The sequence below is a fragment of the Rattus rattus genome, chromosome 1 (assembly GCF_011064425.1).
Source record: "Rattus rattus isolate New Zealand chromosome 1, Rrattus_CSIRO_v1, whole genome shotgun sequence".
Classification (NCBI taxonomy): Eukaryota; Metazoa; Chordata; class Mammalia; order Rodentia; family Muridae; genus Rattus; species Rattus rattus.
In genome coordinates, this window is record NC_046154.1 from 211030551 (window position 1) to 211038857 (window position 8307).

Consider the following 8307-nt stretch of genomic DNA (forward strand, 5'->3'; position numbering starts at 1 on the left):
ATTTTTCCCCTGTTGTAATAACGTCATGTTAATTCCATTGGTACTAAAACTTGACCAAGACTTGAAACACAACTCTTGGAGTAGGTGCTGCTACCTACACAATACTCAGTTCAGTGTATGGCCAAGGTGCTTCTCAAGCATCAGGCAAGGCCAGGAACTGGGTCATGATGACACAAAGGAACACCCGGGTATCCGTCCAGGCCGGTGCTACTTCAAACACGGCCTGTGGACCAGCTCCATTAGACCAGAGGAAGACAAGCACATCAATACTCCCCATGGAAGTTGTGATATCAGAGGTGTGCTCAAGTGGCTTCCTGCCACCAATAGGATCCAAAGTGTTTTGGCTTCTATTGACACTGCTTGTTGGCTTTCATGAGGATCTAAGTGTTGGTCCTGGTCAGAAAGACACAACCTTCCCATAGAGCATTTGAGAAACATTAGCTCAGGGTACTCAAAACCTTCTAGGAGGGTCTAGAGAGATGACTCAGTGGTTAAAAACAGCTGCTGCTTTTCCAGAGGTCCTGAGTTCAATTCTCAGCAACTACATGGTGGCTCAAAACCATCTACAGTGAGTTCTATGCCCTCTTCTGGCATGCAGGTGTACCTGCAGACAGAGCACTCATATACATAAAAATAAATAAATCTTTTAAAATTTTTAAAAAATAAAGTCTTCTAGAAGATAGATCCTTAAACAACCCTGAACATGACAGCAATACAGAAGACAGCTCTATTTTACAAATAGTTCCAGCTTCATATGAGCCACATGGGAAAAAAGAAATTTTAAGAAATCATTTTCTTTATGGTGCCATAACATACACATTCTGAAGCCTTTCGTGGGCTCAATGGCATGGCAACATACCTCTTTGGGAGAGCTAGTCATATACGATTAAAGTGACTTTGAAATGCCGGTTCTTAGCTTTATAGTAACAAAACACAGTGTTTTCATTTTCAGAAGCTTTGATTAAACCATGAGATATTAAGGGAAGATTAAATCAACACACTATTACAATAGCTTACATGAAAACGCCAAGTGTTGGCACCAGAGGACACAAGAGTGGTTTCCCTGAGCCCCTTGTTGTTTGTAGCTTCCTATAAACCCAGAATTGATCTAATTAAATGTGTTTGTACACGTGACCCAAAGGCTGGATACTCATGGGAGCATTGGAGTCAGAGACTTCTTTGGCACTGAAATTCTCAAAAGTGCATCTTGTAAAAGATAGAACCACACATAAGTTCTAAATTCTGACGTTAATCCCTAAGACGGCGGCAAGTAGACTAAGGCTCTCGAGCGTACTCATGACCCCCTGGAAGGTGTGTTTCTGTGTTAGCCTTTCACAAGCTGGGTGAGTAAATCCTTGATGATTTGGTCTTCTAATTCTAGTTTCGTTATATTCTTTTGATTATGCTGTAAGAACAGGACTGTAAATATATTGCACTGTTGAAGACACATTCACCATGTACCTGTGACGCAAAGCTAAAATTCATCAGTGAGTCACTGATTATGACAACAATGCAGTGATTCTCTGCTGAGGGCGATGTTGTCCCTCCCAGGGGACATTTGAGAGAGAGGTGTCACCACCAAGGTCATAGTCTACTGCCCCTGAAATGCTGCTCAATGCCTATATGCCCAGGACAGCTCCTGCAACAGAATTATCAAACTGATTCAAAATGGTCAAATACATATGCTGAAATCTTAGCCCCATGGTGGTGAGATTTGAAGAAAATGATTAGATTTTAAAGGCAGAGTCTTCATCAGTGAGATGTAGTGTTCATAAAAAGAGGTCACAAACACATGCATACACTTGGACTGTGGAAATGGCTCAGGTGGTAAATTTGACATGAAGCATGAAGATCTGAGTTTAAATGTGTGTTCATTAGAGCACATGTTAGCACACACATGCAATCCTAATGCTAAAGAGGTAGAGACAGAAAGATCCCTGGGATTTATTGTTTAGCCCATCAGTCTGGCCTACTTGGTTAGTTCCAGGTCAGTGAGAGAAAAAATGTGCACATCACACACACACACACACACACACACACACACACACACACATGCATACATACACATACCACACCACACCACATAGCATATGTACTATACACCATCACTCTCTTATCCACACACACTCATTCACACCGTCCCCCATCTATTCCATGACAACATTGGCAAAGGTGCAGTCTCTGAACCATGAGATAGGCTCTCCCTAGATGCAGAATATGCCAATGCCTTCACTGTAGATTTCCCAGCCTCCAGAACTGTAAAATGTAAACTTCTGTTGTTCACAGCCTGCTGTGTTCATGGTGTTTTCTTGTAGCAGCCCAGGCTAAGACAGTGACCACTACTGACCTAGCCATGTTGATTCCTACCCTCTGAAAGTCTGAAAGGTTGATGTTCCTGATCACTTTGCTATTATGCCTCCCTTTGATAGAATGAACCCTTTAGATCAAGCCTGACTTTCGTATCCCAGTGACCCCCCCGTAGGTGCCCTGGCTTGACTCCATCTATGTCTATATCCAAGCATTGCCAAGAGGGATTCTTTCCTGTAGACCAAACAAGCCTTGGACTTGCAATACTCTTGCCTCAGCCTCCTGGATAGATGAGATTACTGACCTGTGTCAACCAAGTCAACTGTCAAGAGGAACTCTTTAAGCAGATCTCCAGAGAAGACAGACCCACTGCAAACCTATGAAATGAGACTTGATCTTATTAAATGTGCCTTATTTAAGTTCCTGTGTGTCAGCAGAATTGGGGCTCACTCAGACAGGGCTCCAGGGATGTGTGGCTCTCCCAGTGATGAGCCATAGAGAGTTTTAAGATACCCTATCAAATAACAGCTTTAGAGAATAAGGGGAGAGTATGATTTTCCCCACTGCCTGTGAGACCCAAGCCTTGTCTGGAGGGGATGAATGGGGAAAGTCTAGGAACCACATACATGTCTAATAAGTTCTACTCTATCCATATAAAAGGAAACAGAAGAGTCCGAAATGCCCTGCCTCTCTATTCTTCCTCAGGTCTCATATGTGGATTATTTCCCTGTAGACTCACACTGTCCCCTTGTCCTGCCCCCTCCCCTCCAGAGAGAAATGTCAGAGCATAAGGAGAATAGTAGCTGCATTCTGTCCTCTGGATCAAGAGTAAACAAGTTCAAATCTCACCTTCCCTCTTTTACTTGTCTCTCCAGAAGTTCTCTGCAGCGTCTGACTGACTTGACTGCTAAGAGCATCCATGTGTTTTTCTGACAGCTCGGACATGGACGGTTTACTCAACAGAGGAGTCACATACTTCAACGCAGTACTGTGTGTATTTAATCTTTATCTACATACCTCTTCGATGACATATTCATAAATAAAAACTTGCCACTTGTTGGTTTATTGTCATTCCATTCCACCAGAATTTAATGCCTATGCTAACATGGTCTTTTGGCCTCATGTTCTTTTGACAGGGTAAGTGAATGAATAAAGGAAGGAATTCTTACAGAGGACAGAACTGTTGGCCACTGTGAGCTCCTTTCTTTCCCACAACAAGGAGAGGAAATAGTAGAGTCCCTCATCACAGTTTATTCATGCTTGTGTGCTCATCCATCCTCTTCATATCAATCAAGTCTTGACGTCATTGTCTCTCGCTTTACAGGAGCACTGACCAGCCATGGGCAAGGTTCTACAGAGCTTTGTGTTCCTTCTATCCTCCTATCAAATCTTATCCAACACCTTCAGAACCCTCACAGAACACATTTCCTCTTACCCCCGGGGAAGCTGGGTGTGATGCCATGTTTATAGGCTCACAGTTCTCTGTCCCCACAACCCCCACTGCAACACTCAATGCATTTGCGCAATGCTTCCATGTGATTATTTGGCTATCTCCCTCCTGCTGAGATATCCACGCTGGCTTTGCATCACTGTGATAATTACCTGAGATCAATCAACAGATCGAAAATAAAGGTTTGGTTTGGGCTCATTGTTTCAGAGATGTCAGATGAGCTCAATTAGGCCCAAGGGGAGATAGTCCAACATGGCAGGAGTGGATACTGGAAGAAACTGCTTGACTCACGGCATCTGGAAATCAAGAAAGGATGGAGGGCTAGCATGCCCACAGTGCGTTGACTTCCTCTAGTTCAATCTACCCGATAAAAGCACTATTACCTGTCAATAGTTCAATGGGATGGGAACTGTCTCCATTTCATGGGCCTTGTGGGAGATCTAAGGGCCAAAGGATAGCCCCACCTGACTGAGTGGTAGGAGAAATCATCCCTTCCTGGCCCCCAGCATCTGCCACAGTGCCTCACACATAGTGATGGCCAACCAGTTCTTGTTGAATAAGTAAATAAAATGCACTTCTAGGAACATGCACTGCTATCAAGTGGGTGGTACTGCGTCATTTATTCTTCTCGAGGTCTCAAGTTAGTGGATGCTGAGTCAACACGCATCCATTATTGAAATGAGCCTTTATGAGCTTCAAGCAATGCTCCCTTCTCTGTACAACACCAGGGCGTCTTGTTACAAGCTTGCTAGTAAATTAGCTGCCCCTGTCCTATGCTTCTTGTATGTCCTGAAGAAAAGGCATTTTTTGTTTTTATTGACTATATTAGTTGTTCTGGAACTTCATGCATGATAGGTAGAGAATGGCCGACCTAGACTCAATTATGTGACTGGTCGGTAACCGTCTAGGCTTGAACTTGAATTGTCTTCTAAATACTTGGCACCCTGTGTACTCTGTCTCCGAGACAATCTCTCTCCATTACTAGTTCAGAATGATGGATATTTCAGTCTGTTGGAAAATACGTGCTTTGTGACATAGGAGCGTTTATGGGACAATGAAAATAACATGTGGTGAGTCCTCAGGCTAAAAGCTGTTATTTGATGGCACACCTTAAAATCATTGGTGACTTACTGTGCAGGATATAATATGTCCCTAAGATTTTCCTTCCTGAGGGAAGTGGTCATTAATGAAAATAGAGGAAAAGAAAGAAACCCACTGCAGAAAAAAGGTGTAATTCTTCATAACATCCTGTAGTGGAGAAGCTGGTTATCTGGGGAGACTTGGGGGATAGGAGCAATTTCTTGGAACTCCAGAAGAAGCAGTCCTTGCATAGAGAGCTAAAGCTGGACCATCACTGTAGGAACGTTAGTGTACAAGCTGCGGGCTGTCCAGGGACTTAACTCTAAAGTAATTCCTTTTTATCTTTATTTTTTATTGAAAGTAGATTCTTCCCTCATACGATACATCCTGGCCAGAACTTCCCTCCCCCCACTCCTCCGAGCTCCACTCCACATCCCTTTTCCCCCAGATCCACTCCCTCTCCATTTCTGCTTCAGAAAAAAAGCAGACTTCCAAGAGACAACAGCCAAACAGAACAAAGATACAAGACAAGGTGAAAACCCTTCCATCAAGGCTGGACAAGGCAACCCAATAGGAGGAAAAGGGTCCCAAAAAGGTCAGAGATACAACCGCTCCCACTGTTAGGAGTCCCACAAAATCACGGAGCTGACTGCTATAACATATGCAGAAGGCCTGGTGCATGTTTATGCTGGTCCAATGCTTGCTGTTCCAGTGAGCCCATGTGAGCCCAGCTGAGCTGAGTCTGGAGGCTGATAAATTCTCCCGGTGTCCTCCATCCCCTCTGACCCAATCTTTCCTTTCCTGCTTCCATGGGGCTCCCTAATCTATGACATGAAGGACCCTATAGAGACCTCCACTTTCGACTCTCTCTGCATCATATACAGTAACTTCTTTACACATAGTCTTCCTACTTTCAAGGCAATTCTTCTTTGTGTCTGAATTTCTTACACAAAATTCCCCAAACCCCACAAAATTTGGGAGGATTTGCTAACTTACCATTCTTTTGGAGAAACCCAGCTAAGAGGTCTACATCTGCACAGAACAGACACTTTCCCCTTAGATTGCTCCCCTGCTCTCTCTAGCCAAGAGCTGTCCATTCAAAAATGCCTCCTTCATTCCTTTGAGAGCTTGTCTGTCAATCTCATCTACTAGTCTTCCTTGGGCATGGCAGATGCTACACATGGGAATCTCTGGGATCTCCCCACATCAACCAGAGAGCAAGCTGAACATTCTTTAGCTCCACTCTGGAAGAGATCTACACTAAAGAGTCTTCTGAGACTACAGGCACAAGGGGGGTGAGGATGCTCAGAGAGATACAAGAATAAGCCAGTGCCTGTTCTCAGGAAGCTGAGGTAGGACTCTGAGTTCAAGGCCACTCAGGGCTACATAGTGCAACCCTGTCACAAATAGCAAAAACAAAACTTTAGAAGTTAATAGAGTGACTCTTCTCTATGCCCCCACATTTAAAGAGTGGGGTGCCTGTGTTGGGTCTCACACATTGTCTGCTGTCTTTAGGCAACACACATTTTCTATGATGGTTTAGATTGACGTCAGAAAGACGTCTAGTGCTATGACACCCATAAGCAGTTCACTTGTCACAAGAAGAGAAAACACCTCCAGCTGCCTGGGTTTAATGGACTTAAATGCACAGTTGTTTCAGCCTCCAGGAGAAACACAATAGAGCCAGTGCCAGCGGGGAGAAAGCCATTAGATCCGAGCACGACTTCTGGCAATTCAGCACCGTCCTACAGGTTTCCTTCAAGGGACTGGCCTATCAAACTTGGATCAAAGAATTTCCATTCACCCAGAAGAGGCAGATCAGATGTGTGAATAAGAAAATGCTTAAATCAGAAAGACCAAAGGGGAAAGAAAGAAGGTCATTTCACATAAAAATTTCAAATTGACATCCATCCTTGTAAGACCAACTTCATGTATATATTCATCTTGGCCTCATTTATTTTAATTTTTGCCATTTTCTCCTCACACAAAACTGTTTGTCCAAGAGCACATGAAATCAATAGTGATGCTTTGACTCCAACACACACACACACACACACACACACACACACACACACACACACACACCCCAACACCTATGTCATATTAACTTGCATCCCAATCTTGGCTGATTCTCATCTGGGCCCATTAGCTTATTCTGAAAGTTTCCCAAGAAACCCATATACCAGTAGAGTCCTCTTCCTGAAAAGCCAGTTTGCTATATAATCAAGGGGATGGCTTTTGAGACTCTCATCAACAAGTTAGGAAAATGACAATGCCCCTGCCTCAGCAGGAGGCCCATTATTGCAGTGAGACCCTAGCTGTACTGAAAGAAATTCTCAGAATTATTCGGAATCAGAATCAAATCTTAGCACTCACAGTACAGTAGATTCAATCTCCCATTACAAGTACTCGGAGTAGGGAGGTTTGGACACCTTCCTCTAGGAAAAAATACCCAGGCTTCTACTTCACTGCTTGTTTCCTATTTTGTTTTTTGGACTTGCTTTGTTTTCCTGAATTCGACACTTAAGTGAGGTTCCCTTCTAACCAGGTACCACAGAACAGAACAGTTTTCCTTTCTCCTCTGAAAGTTCCAACGAATGCCCAGCTTTGCCTTTTGGTACTGTATAAATTCCTCCCGTTAACCTTGGCAATGGACACCCTAGGACAAAGCTTCGAGGACAGGCACAAGCCAGTGCTGTTTACCAAATACAAACACGAAGTCCCAGCCATCTAAAGGGCATAAACATCTTTGTGTTTTAAATCAGAATTTGCACAGTCTAAAGTCCAGGAAAAGAACTCACTGTGTGCAGTCCCAGCACCTCAGGCCCCAGAGCTGCTCTGCCCGGGCAGGTCCTCTCAGCAGTGGGCTTCGGCTCTGTAATTAAAATCGTGCATGGTCAGTCACCCTGTTACCAGAACGCTCAGCAGCAACAAGAAAGCTCCTGTCTCTGGCGTTGTCTTTGCAAACAGGAAGCAGGAAACACACCCATGAAAAGAATCAAAGCTCAGTCCTTCCAGCAGTTGCCTTAAAGTACTCAGGGGTGGGTGTCATAGGCACAGTCTCCTCAAAGAACAGTGCCCGGCGTTTCATTGTCTTAGGTGCTTTGGGCTGATGCTACACAGACAACCCAGTGTTAAGGGGAACATGAACTCAGAAATAGCCAAGGACTATCAACTTAAAAATAAACTTGTTTATATATCGATGTACACACACACACACACACACACACACACACACACACACACACACACACACACACACACACACACACACACACACAGAGGTAGTGAGAGAGAGAATATATTGTCAAAACACAGAAATTATTTAAAATAATAAAATATAGGAATTGTCTCTTGAGAATCATATATTGGCAATGAAGAGTTCAACTTAACTTCACTCACATAAAAATCAATACAAGGAAATATTTTGGTGCGTTCAGCTGGAAAAACAAATAAAATAAACAGGAGTC

The 8307-nt window shown here is 43.6% G+C and overlaps 1 protein-coding gene across 1 annotated transcript in view; it reads right to left on the reverse strand.

Annotated features, from left to right (window-relative positions):
• The window catches only part of Ncald (neurocalcin delta), a 176290-nt gene extending 168564 nt beyond the window's left edge, over window positions 1-7726 (reverse strand). Inside the window, exon 1 of the mRNA XM_032914583.1 lies at window positions 7639-7726. The gene's annotated coding sequence lies outside the window, so the exon portion shown is untranslated. The remainder of the gene's footprint in view (window positions 1-7638) is intronic.
• Between the last annotated feature and the right edge of the window lie 581 nt (window positions 7727-8307).